The following is a 12,736-nucleotide window of genomic DNA, read 5'->3' on the forward strand; positions in this document are numbered from 1 at the left end:
GTGTTTCCTTGCATGTTAGTTGCTTTTAAACACTAAATTCATGCCAATATATGCCTTATATGTCATTTAGCACTCATTCTTCATTCGTGGAACTTCTCATCCTTACGCGCATATTCGTTTGAATCACCCACATAAGGTGAGTTCATACCCCGATAATCAATCTTTTAAACTGTTTTAGATGCTTTTAAGGGGGGGGGGGATACAAGTTGAACACAATGATAATTGTGTAAATGTTTTGTTATAAACATCATTTCAACAGATTGCTTATGTATTTATAAGTGATCAAAACATATCAAAAACTCTTTTTAAGTTATGATACTTTATAGTTTATAAAACTCCATTTTTAAAGTACAATCATAACTTAGTAGATAAATGAGTCTTTTCTTCAAGTCAATAACAGTTCAAAGTAAAGATAATAGTAAACTATAATAGGTATAGTTTAGGGGTTCAGTTCACACTAGATCATACTATAAAGAGAATCAGGGAGGAAGATACAATACACGATAACATAGAGAACATACTATAAAGAGAAACAGGGAGGAAGATACAATACACGATAACAGAAAGAACATACTAAGATACTATAACAGAAAGAACATACTAAGATACTATAAGAGAAGAACAAACCAGGATCTAATTGTACCAATGATCACTAACTCATTGTTCTAAACAAAAGGTGATAGTAAATTGGGTATACATGATCAGATAACTTTAAATGTGAGACTATTTCACGACTTAGCAATTCGTTTGTTGAAGTTGCGTTTGGTAACCAAAATCTCTTGCAGGGAGAGCGTATAGTATGGGTACTACTCATCACATTACGACCTTAATAAAACAAACATGTTTTAAGGTATTAAGTACTGCAATATGTCAATTTAAAAGACAACTGTGTACTTACATTTTTCCCATTACTTTCATATTGTGACAGTTCCACTTGAAAGTTAATGCAAACTATTTTCGAGTTAAGATAGTTATAAACTAGGGAAAACTTACATCTTTTCAAGCGACAAGCAGAACAGTCGAGTCTAGTACATTCAGTAGAAAGGGGCCTATAATGCTAACTTTATGATTCCTTAGTTTATACATCAGGGATATATATTAATCGGATCCGACAGGTAGTAGGATGTGTGCTTTCCGCTTCATTTCCTGTTCCTTGTTTGGTTGTGGGCTTAGAGCAGATTCACCCAGCCTACTATATATTCGATCTTAGCTATATATATTCCGTATACACCAAGTAATCATAAGGAATACCAGGTATGGGTCAGGTCATAGTATACTAATTCAATACACCGTTTTCTAGTACAAAACATACTTTTCAAATAGAACATTTGATAGACAAAACTAGAAACTTACCAGTAAAGGGTTTAATCCATTTTATTAAACCAGTATAACTTAAAGGACCTCAGGTGGTTAATTCTATAATACCTTAGTTTATACATCAGGGTTATATATAATTAATACCCGATAGGTAGTTGGATGTGTGCTTTCCGCCTCATTTCCTGTTCCTTGTTTGGTTGTGGGCTTAGGGCAGATTCACACAATTAACTATCTATTCGATATTAGATTATATATAGCTAGTATAAACTAAGTGATTATAAAAGGAACTATTGTGGTTACCATTTTTACTAAAAGAAATAAGGGTTTTTTTAAAGAATCTTTTCATCAATTATAAAGGAACTATTATAGTTAACTCCGTGAGTACCAAGTGAATACGCCAGGGTTATATACAACGATGATCTAACAAACAATGGGATGTGTGCCTTCCGCATCATTCCATGTTCCTTGTTTGGTTGTGGGCTTAGGGCAGATACACACAATCGATTGTTTGATTCCTCTGGGTTTTATATAACTTGTATCCATTTAGTACCCATAGAAAGGATTGTAGAGCCATTTTTACGTATTTTTGATCAAAGCAGGAAATATAGGATTTTCTGGAGGAACATGCGAACTTTTCTAAAAAGAACTTACAACTTACTTACAACTTCTTACAACTTACTTACATCACTAAAATCTTATGAATTCACCAGCTTAAATGTTGATCTACTTTTTCAAAATAACTTGTATTCTCAGGTAACTAGTAGACAGGTACGCGCACTGAGATTCTAAAGATGGAGCATAATAGCTTCATGTCTTGTTTTGTTATTTACTCTTGTAGTCTATCTTTTGTGAACCACATACTTTGTAAACACTATCTTTCTAATGAAATGGTTGTTCATTACTTTGATTACTATGATGAACGTCTTGTGATACTAAACATGACGTCCTTCACCCCCGAACGTTTCCGCTGTTCCGGTTTGGGGGTGTGACAGATTGGTATCAGAGCATTGTTTATAGTGAACTAAGTATATCAACCGATAAAAGATATACAACTATAAATACAATGGGGCCTAAGTGCTCTGGATAATAATATATTTTAAGGATATAACAATACCTTATAAAAGTATACATACGTGATTATACATATATACATACTAGAACAAGTATCACAAGAAGAACAGAACAGAAGTATTTAAAGGTTGAAACTGCGGTCAAACCTGGACAGTTATGTAATCATAGCTAGGATCAATATAGCCTGATCAACTATATTCATTCGAGATGTGACCGACATGTGTTTAGGAGTGATGTGGTGTTGCAACAGTCTTAAAACTTACCTAACTCTATTCAAGGGATTACTAGATCAGAACATAAAGTTAAGATACTATGGGAGTATTTTATGATTCTATAACACGACAACAAGTTTAAAACATACCAAGTTCATTACATTAAAATACTATAGGAGTATTTTAGGCACTATAAATAACTTATGTGATAACTTAAAAGACCCCTACGGATAGGTCTATAATTTTGGAGTGTATACTTCTAAGGTTTTATATAATTGAGATTTTATAGACTTAGAATTTGTGATCTATGCTTCACTACCTGTTCCTTGTTTGGTTGTGGTTTTGGAGTAGGATCACTTATTCGAAGGTCTATTTAATCTTAAATTATATACAACTTGTATACATTGTGCAATTATAGAAGGACTCTGTAAGGATCACTCCATAATGTTTCACTTAAACTCATAGATTCTTTAGAAACTTCCATTCTCGCACGACAAACCCATATAGATGTAACCACTTCCTCATAGCAGTCAACAGGAGAGTCAAGGAGGAACAAGAGCAGGTTCATGAGAGGTTTTCAAAGAAGGATCAGCCAAAGTAACCAAAACGTCTTATGCGTCACACTAATAAATAATAATCTAGTTTAACTTAATGAGCGAGTGGAGACACTGCTCATATTATGTGTTAGGATTATTTTCTCTTCATGCAAGTGGTAACAGTTATTCAAGTCACAGATATTCATTCGAGGATAGCCATTTCTAATTCATAAAGTTTATTTGGTATAGACTCTTTTATGAATTGTTTCCAGAACCCTGTGAAAGTCAGGACCCGATACACTCAGAACTAGGATAACTTAGTCTTTCAGCTTCCAGCTCATATCCACTGCTATAGACTTATTCCGTCTCATCTTTGTATTCTTTTAGCAAAGATGCCTCCTCGCAGATCAAACAGGCGCACTACTCCGATAACTCCAGTTCAAACTCCACTACCTCCTCCACAGTTCAATCCTGCTGCTCTCCAAGCAGCGATATCAGCCGCAGTGGCAGCTGCTCTATCTCACTTCAGCGAAAGTGGTACCTACGAAACTGGTAGCGGTACCCACTTAACCAACCCCGGAGTTACTCACGAACACCCAAGGGAGTGTTCGTATAAAGACTTCATGAATTGAAAACCCAAATCCTTTAATGGAAATGGTGGAGTCATCGCTCTGATGCGATGGTTCGAGAAAACAGATTCGGTCTGTGCAATCTGTTCGTGCCCAGAAGGGAGCAAAGTGAAGTTTGCTGCCTGCACCTTCTCCGACAGAGCCCTGACATGGTGGAATAGCCATGTTAAGTCACTGACCCTATCAGTGGCTAACTCCATAGATTGGGAAAACCTAAAGGAGTTGATGTTAGAAGAATATTGCCCTAGGGGAGAAGTTCAAAAGCTGGAACAAGAGTTATGGGAGCATACCATGGTCGGCTCGGACATAGTGACCTACATTGACAGGTTTAGCGACCTGGCAGCACTATGTCCAGGGATGGTCAACACGGAGAGTAAGAAGATAGAAAGGTAGATCTGGGGTTTATCTACCTCGATTCAAGGAGATGTACTGTCTTCTAACCCAAATACGTTCGATAGTGCCAAACGCCTGGCCCAGCGACTCATTGACCACGGAGTCTGCCATGGCGTGGTAGTCCCCGTTCCTGAGCCATCAAAGGGAGGGGACTATAAACGAAATTCGGGGAAAAAGAGGAAAGAGAGAACAACTCAGGAAACCCCTCAGGAGCAACAAAAGGGTTCTATATACGCCGCCACAACACCTGCTACTCTGGCACCTGCCAGTCGATATGCTGGAACTCTCCCGAAGTGTGGAAAGTGCAACTATCACCACACCGGAGTATGTCGGGAAATGCAATGCCTGAACTGCCACAGAAAGGGACACACAGTCCGTTTCTGCAGGGCACTGGCTCAACCGATCTCCCAAGTCCCTGGAGTTGAAGAAAACCAAGCCTGCTATGGCTGTGGTGAGACAGGACACTACAAGAGGGACTGGCCGATAATGAGAAACTCAGGCGCAGATGGACTGATTCTGATGATCACCTCAGGAGAAGCAACCACGGAGTCCCCAGCGACCAGTGGTATGTCTTCAATCTATGAATTACTTTAAAAATTAATTTATATTTATTTAAGATTAAAACTTGTGGAAAACATTTAAAAGTAATTATAATAACTCACTTATCGTAACAAGTCACAGTATTCAAGAGAACTAAAAAGATCCGTTCAGAGAAGCTATGAAGGCTTAGTATGTACAATCAAGGTTGTGCATAGCTAAGATTTTGCAGACTTAGAGTGAGTGATTCCGCCTTAATTCATGTTCCTTGTTTGGTTGTGGATTTGGGGCAGAGTTACTCAGTCGACCATCTTATTCATCTTAATTATTCATAACTTGTATATGTTTGGCAATCATAGTGGTACCGAGGAGGATCGTAGTATAAAGTATCGACACTAGTTATCAAAACACTTGCATTGTATGTACTCGCTCATCGCGGTACGATACGTAGAAGTGTTAACATCAAAGAGAAAACAGAAAGCACTAGAAAGTATACACATAGTACATTGTCGAGCACACTAGAGATACATCATCGTATAACAAACGTTTCTTTCAAATCGGCCAAACTTTTGTCCAGTAAAGAGTTCGTTGCTATTTTTCGTCATGAGTTGGCGTGGTCCTCACCATACTAAGTTCATATGTTTCTATCGCCTTAACCGTCAAATTCACGAAACCTTCGTCATTCGTAACGACAGTCCAACCCAGACCTTGAAATCGTCTGCCTCGTAATCTAAACCCCGAAGTACTCATGCGAAGAGTACTTTGCCCTCCGAAGCCTTGCCGTCATATGTTCAGCAGACCTTCCCGAAATACCACTCGTTCAACAGACCAAATTCAAGCACAGAGGCTAAGGACGAATACAGCCAACCTATCACTATTTAGTGTATACGCGAGAGTGGTATATGATTATGATTATGCAGATTTAGTATGTGTGCTTCCGCCCTATCTCCTGTTCCTTGTTTGGTTGTGGACCTGGGGCAGAGTCGCACATCCGACCGTCTTACTAATCTTAATTATATACGACTTGTATACACAAGGTAATGATAGATGGACCAAGTATGAATCTTGTCATGAACAATAGAGCAAAGTTGCCCAGGTCTACGAGTGAGTATTCTGCCAATCAGAGGATTATAACCCCATTAGTACTGCCAAGAAAGCTAATTTCGGGACGAAATTCCATCTAACGGGGGGATGATGTGACAACCCGAAATTTTTTTCCTTGTAAGTCCAGCCATTCAATTCAACCGTGTGTCAGACTCGTTTCTGCTATCTTTTAGCATTATTTAGAGTCTGTTTAAGGGTTCAAAGCTCAGTGCATTCAAGCATTGGGTATAGGATCGAGTTGCTAAAGTTCTTCGCGTTGAAATCGAGCCGAACACTCCATTAAAGGGAGTATACGGCCGTACACATGGGTGTACGGCCGTACACCCATCTTGGCCGTACACTCTCCCCCATATGTAGAGTATCCTTCATTTTCTAGTCATTTCTCTCATTCCCAAGTCTAGAAATCGGATTCTCTCTCAAGTATCATCGAGTTCTTCATCCTAGATCTTCAAAAACGTAAGTGTTTCTTCCATCTTTGAGTTGTTATCCTTCTTAATCATGAATCACCCTTTGATTTCATCCATGGAAATCATCTTTTTGGGTAGATCTTCAAGATCTTCATATTTCACCAAGAACACACACTTGTTCTTGGTGGCTGTGAATCCTTTTGAGCCTCCAAATTGTAAGTATGCTTTCCTTATGCTTAGAATACGTTAGGAACTCTTGCTAAACACCTTAGAATCTACAAGAACACAAGAACAAAAGGAGTGTACGGCCGTACAACCTTGCATGGCCGTACACCCCTCAAAACACCCCAAAAGGGCCTCCAAAGTGAGAATCTAGTTCATATTCTTGTTGAGCATTAGTCCCTCATGCTTCCCCATGGTTCAAACACCCTTTTATGCATGTTTGACCATGAATATACGACCGTACACTCCCTGGCCGTACACCCATGGCCATACACTCCTCATTGTGGCCGTACACACTCCTTTGATGAATCACATGTGATTCTAACACTTAGTCCAAGTGTTTCCTAGTCCCTAAGGGTGTTTCCTTGCATGTTAGTTGCTTTTAAACACTAAATTCATGCAAATATATGCCTTATATGTCATTTAGCACTCGTTTGTGTCTCGGGACTTCATTCGTGGAACTTCTCATCCTTACGCGCATATTCGTTTGAATCACCCACATAAGGTGAGTTCATACCCCGATAATCAATCTTTTAAACTGTTTTAAATGCTTTTAAGGGGGGGATACAAGTTGAACACAATGATAATTGTGTAAATGTTTTGTTATAAACATCATTTCAACATATTGCTTATGTATTTATAAGTGATCAAAACATATCAAAAACTCTTTTTAAGTTATGATACTTTATAGTTTATAAAACTCCATTTTTAAAGTACAATCATAACTTAGTAGATAAATGAGTCTTTTCTTCAAGTCAATAACAGTTCAAAGTAAAGATAATAGTAAACTATAAGAGGTATAGTTTAGGGGTTCAGTTCACACTAGATCATTGGCGACATTTCAGCCCCCGAACGTTTCTGTCGTTCCGGTTTGGGGGTGTGACATTTCAGCCACGGCATTGGAGACACCCCGATATTCAGCTTCAACGCTAGATCAAGAGACAGTGGCTTGTCGCTTGGAGGACCAGGAATGAGATTGTCACCTAGATAAATGAAATAGCCACTGGTGGAGCACCGAGAAGCAGGACATCCCCCCCAATCTATGTCAGAGTAGGCAGTGAGGCTCGTAGTGGAGGAGGGATGAATCTGAAGACCGTGATCTAGAGTACCTCGAATATAGCGTAAGGTGCGCTTAAGCGCATGAAGGTGAGGCTCACGGGGATCATGCATGTAAAGACAAATCTACTGAACAACATGTGCAATAGCGGGTCGAGTGAATGTCAAGTACTGGAGACCACCAGCTAGGCTCCGGTATAGGGTTGGATCCTGAACAGGATTGCCCGTATGATCTAACTTCGTCTGATTATTGGCTGGAGTGCGACATGGGTTGCACGATGACATATGTGCCCGCTCAAGAAGATCTAAAGCATATTTGCGTTGAGAGAGAAATAAGCCCGACTCATCCCATGTAACTGAAATGCCAAGAAAATATGAGAGGTTACCCAGATCTGTCATGGCAAACTTGGTGGAGAGGAGAGAGATGATGCGTTTAATCAATCCAACCGAGGATGCTGTCAGAATGATGTCATCAACATAAAGTAATAAGAAACTAGTAGAGGTGTCATCCGTATACGTGAATAAAGATGAATCTGATTTGCTGTGAATGAAGTTGACCCGTGTGATAAACTCAGTGAACCGGTGGAACCATGCTCTAGGCGCTTGTTTCAGGCCGTGGAGAGACTTCTGAAGGAGACATACCTAATTTGGGTGTTCCGGGTGATGAAATCTCGGAGGCTGATACGTATAAACTGTCTCATTCAGCTGACCGTGTAGGAAAGCATTTTTGACGTCCAGTTGGTGAATGGGCCACTGTCGAGAAGTGGCAATGCTCAAAATAGAGCGAATGGTGGCCGATTTGACAACCGAGCTGAATGTCTCATTACAGTCGATACCGGGTCTCTGACTTTTTCCATTAGCAACCAATCGAGCTTTGTACCTGTCGAGAGAAGCATCCGCCTTGTATTTCTTTTTAAACAACGACATGGAACGTACAATATTAGCCCCTTTGGGCCTCGGGACAAGTTTCCATGTTTCGTTAGAAATAAGAGCATTAAACTCGTCTTGCATGGAAATAGTCCAATTAGGGTCACGAAGATCATGGATGTGAGACTTAGGCATAGGAGACTCGATGGTGGTTTGGAGGTTGAGATGAGACATGGGTTTGGAGATGCCACGTTTTGCATGTATCACCATAGGATGACTTGGAGGAGGTTGATGAGGCGGAGTAGAAGAGAGAGGTTCCGATATAATGGGAGGGGCATCGGTAGGAGTTGAGCTCCCAGGGGTGAAGAATAGGAGTCAAGAGAGGGATCATCAGAAAAGGAGGTAATGGTGGGAGATGGACATGAGTCAATGATCCGAGAAATGATAATGGGAAAGGGATCATCAAGAAAGGAATAGGAAGGAGGTTGATTAGGGGTGAAGGATAGGAAGGGGAAGGATGTCTCATCAAATGTGACATGTCGGGAGATAATTGATGGGTTTTGAGCATTCTAACACTCCTATGGTGTACATGCAACCCTAAATACCTTGGATCTATGTTTTCTCTATTATACATGCAAACGTGAACTTTCCAAGGTATTACCCTAACTAGCATACAATCTTTATACTTGGGTAATATAAACAAGTTAGAAGACATACCTTTTTATGTAGCGTGATTCCATGGAGCTTAAGAGCCTAGTGCCTCAAGTGTGACACCTCAAATTGTTCACACAACATCACCAACATCTTGGAATAACTTGAGAGAAAAGGTTCCTATGCTCAAATCGGCTAGCCCTCATGTGTACACACACTAGTCCAATTTCTTGAGCCATGGGGTCCTTATATATGGTGGCTATTAGGGTTACACCATGTAACTCATGACTTTCCATATTCTTCATGCTCCATGGGTTAAAACCTCTATGGAGTATCCATGGGTTACTCCATGGGTTTAGCCCAACATGAAGAACTATGGATCATAAGCCCACATATATAAGAATGAATGATTTACACAATCAATCCCCATATATTTAATTAGTCTCCTTTTGACCACAAAATTAATTCCAAATTAATTCTTGATCAATACTAATTAAATAATATGATTTCATATTAATATATTAGAACTTATAATATATTAACAAATCATAAATATCCTTTTCTCACAAAAGTCTATCCAAATTGTTCCGATGCCATGCAACCCAAATGGACCATGCCAAATCGGGTCAAGTACATACCAATTATAGTTATGGACTTAGACACTAATCCAACAGTCTCCCACTTGGATAAGTCTAAAACTATTATTGCGTATGACTTCAAAACCCGACTAGCAATCATAGCTCTTAAAAGCTGCTGTCGAACTCTGAACAAATCAATGGCGCGTCCATTAGATAAGGGATCATATATTCCTCCATTCTAGATATCATATGGACTGATACATGGATTATAATCATTCTCTCTGTCCATTTGTTGTTTCCTGATTTCCGATTTATGACGACTGACTAATTGAACAAATCAAATCAGTCCAGGCTTAGCCAAGCACTTCGGGGTGTCATCACTAAATCATCGAGGGGCCCACAGATATCGCTTTTATCCCTTTAAGGGTAAAAGTAATGGATAAACTTCGACTCATATGCTTGTTCTACTACTTGTTGAATCATACACAAAGGCACGTTTTATAACATCGAGTTACCAATGCGTTTTCGTACAATCAATGCATAACCAACTCATAGGCAACAACTCATATCTCTAGGTTTGAAGAATATAAGATATTATCGTCTCATGATCACTCGTGATAAAATCCATGAAGTGAGTCAAATGAGCGTGGGTTTAATCCAATACTCAGAACTTATGAGCACTCATGAATGTTGCAGCAACTGTTGCTCTGTCCACTATCTTGGACATCTACAAACCAACTTCATGACAGTCTTGATTCATATCTACTTCCAACATATGACCGACTGTGGATGGTTTGAATAACTTAGTCATTCAGGAAGAACGACCTAGTTATTCTGGAAGTCAAAACATGCAAAGTGAAACACAAGAATAATCGAATCCAATATGGTCTCAGAACTTATGAATATAAATAGAACACCTTTTATTTATCACCATATTGATTACACATTATTCATTGCATACTGTTTCAAACTATCAACTTTATACTTGAATTAAAACAATAGTTGTCCCATGCTCCGAGCATGTACACTATGTTTTCTAAACACTAGTCATGCCATACACCAAGTATGCACACTATGTTTATCTATGATCTTTACTTTGTGGAATAGATCTATTGAACATAATTCCAATGATTCTCATTCACAATCCCAAATCCTTACCGCAAATGTAAGAATTCCAAATTCCTGCCATTTACCGAAATATGTTAGATTTTAAACTTATATGCACTAATCCTCTCATAATGACTATGCACACAGTCACAAAGACTTGGCAACATACATTACAGAGTATTCTGATGGAGATCATTCCATGGAAACGAAGTCTCAAATTCAAAGTACATTGCTTTGAACATCCTTCTTGCATTAAGTTTCCTAATGTTACACAGATTTAATGAATAACTTCCACCTATGGGAATATTTCCATATTCTCATTTTGACTATCACTTCTGACCAAGAGTTGCCTCTTTTCAGAATATGTCAATATGGTCTTCTCCAAAAATTAACACTATACTTCCAACTGTCCCTGAGCAACCAATCTTTGGTAAACCTTAGATTGTCCTCGACAATTGCTTAATCAAATTAGTCATATCTAGTTCTAGTACTTTTCCCCTCTTAATGCTCTATGCATTTGGAAAAATTTAGAACAGATGAATATTATAGCACATGCAATCGATCATATATCCGAAGCATATGGGACACGATTCATGATGTCACTCATAAAGATATGATACTAGACCAGTCTTTTGCTATAATACTTCTATTTCTATTTGCCATGTTCTCATAATTCAGATTATGAAAAGGGATGCCGTAATCATAATCGAATTTTAGAACGCAAATAATGTTCCCATATATAGAATTTCCTTATGTTGAACCATTCCAACATAACATTCATATATATACTTGACTAAATTTGATTAAAATCTCACGATCTAAGCTTTTAGATTTGAAATGAAGTACAATATCCTATCCCTTAATTATAGCAAAACAACTTTTCCCAATTGAAACTTTTTGTTTTCTATAATTAACATTGCTAACTTGCAACAATTATTATAATTATCATGCTCCCACTAACATGATGATTATTAGCATAACACTTATGCTCCCACTAGCTTTGACATGTACTCAGAAATCAACTGGACTTCTAGAAATCAATACTTTATTGACTTTCATACCAAAGTTCAAATTTCTGATACGAGATACTTTGATAAAACTTTATCAAAGTCATACACCTTTCCTTAGATAGCACACATGTGTGTCTAAACAATTTCAGAACTATGAAAAGGGATGCCGTAATCATAGTCTCAATTGTTTAGACCTTTTCCATTTCTCACAAGTCCATGTTAGTGTGCCGGTTAACCACACACGCTCCACTAACGACTTTGAGAATGCAAATATCACAATTGCTATCTACTTAAAACCTACTTAGTGAAAGTGTTTCCTCACCATCGTTTTCATGAATCGGAAAGAAACCTTATGACACTTAAATTTTATGGTGTATGTGTTCCTATCCATGTGAATTTTTAAAAACCATAATCGCAAGATAAGGTTAGTGACAAATCCAAACTCATATGGACTGAACTTGTGCAACCTTAACTTCTTGCCACCTGGCAGCACAAGGGCCTGCCATTGCTTCCAAGTTGTTATGCAACCAACTGAGAATACTCAGAACTCATATGCAAAGCCAACTTTAACTGGAATGGGCACAGAAATGGAATATGTCAACACGATAGGTTATAAACCTCAAGTCGTGTGCTAGTGATAAACTACAGGTTTTTATTCTTGATTAGATCTTGAAGCTTTTTCAAGATCTTTAAGACTCCCACTTTCCTCTTGACATATAAGACTCTCTTGCCAAATATTCAAGAGATAGTGTGGATTCTTTATCAATACAAACACTTCACACAATTGGCCTTAGTTGGTCTTTGTTTTATCCAAAACATCACAACTTACCAATTTCAAATGTACAAGAGCAGAACACATTTTACTCTTACATTTGACAAGTGTTAATAAACCTTCTTTAAGATGTGTCACTCAAGTTACAATCTTGGAGTATGACTCTAAGACTTGTTTTTGGAATGAAGTATGATTCATCTTCTTGATTTAACCATTTCAACAATTCATGATTTCTCTTCTTAGCCATAGGAATGCACTAAGATGTCC

The sequence above is a fragment of the Lactuca virosa genome, chromosome 2, assembly GCF_052849685.1.
Source record: "Lactuca virosa cultivar CGN04683 chromosome 2, Lactuca_virosa_CGN04683_v6, whole genome shotgun sequence".
Classification (NCBI taxonomy): Eukaryota; Viridiplantae; Streptophyta; class Magnoliopsida; order Asterales; family Asteraceae; genus Lactuca; species Lactuca virosa.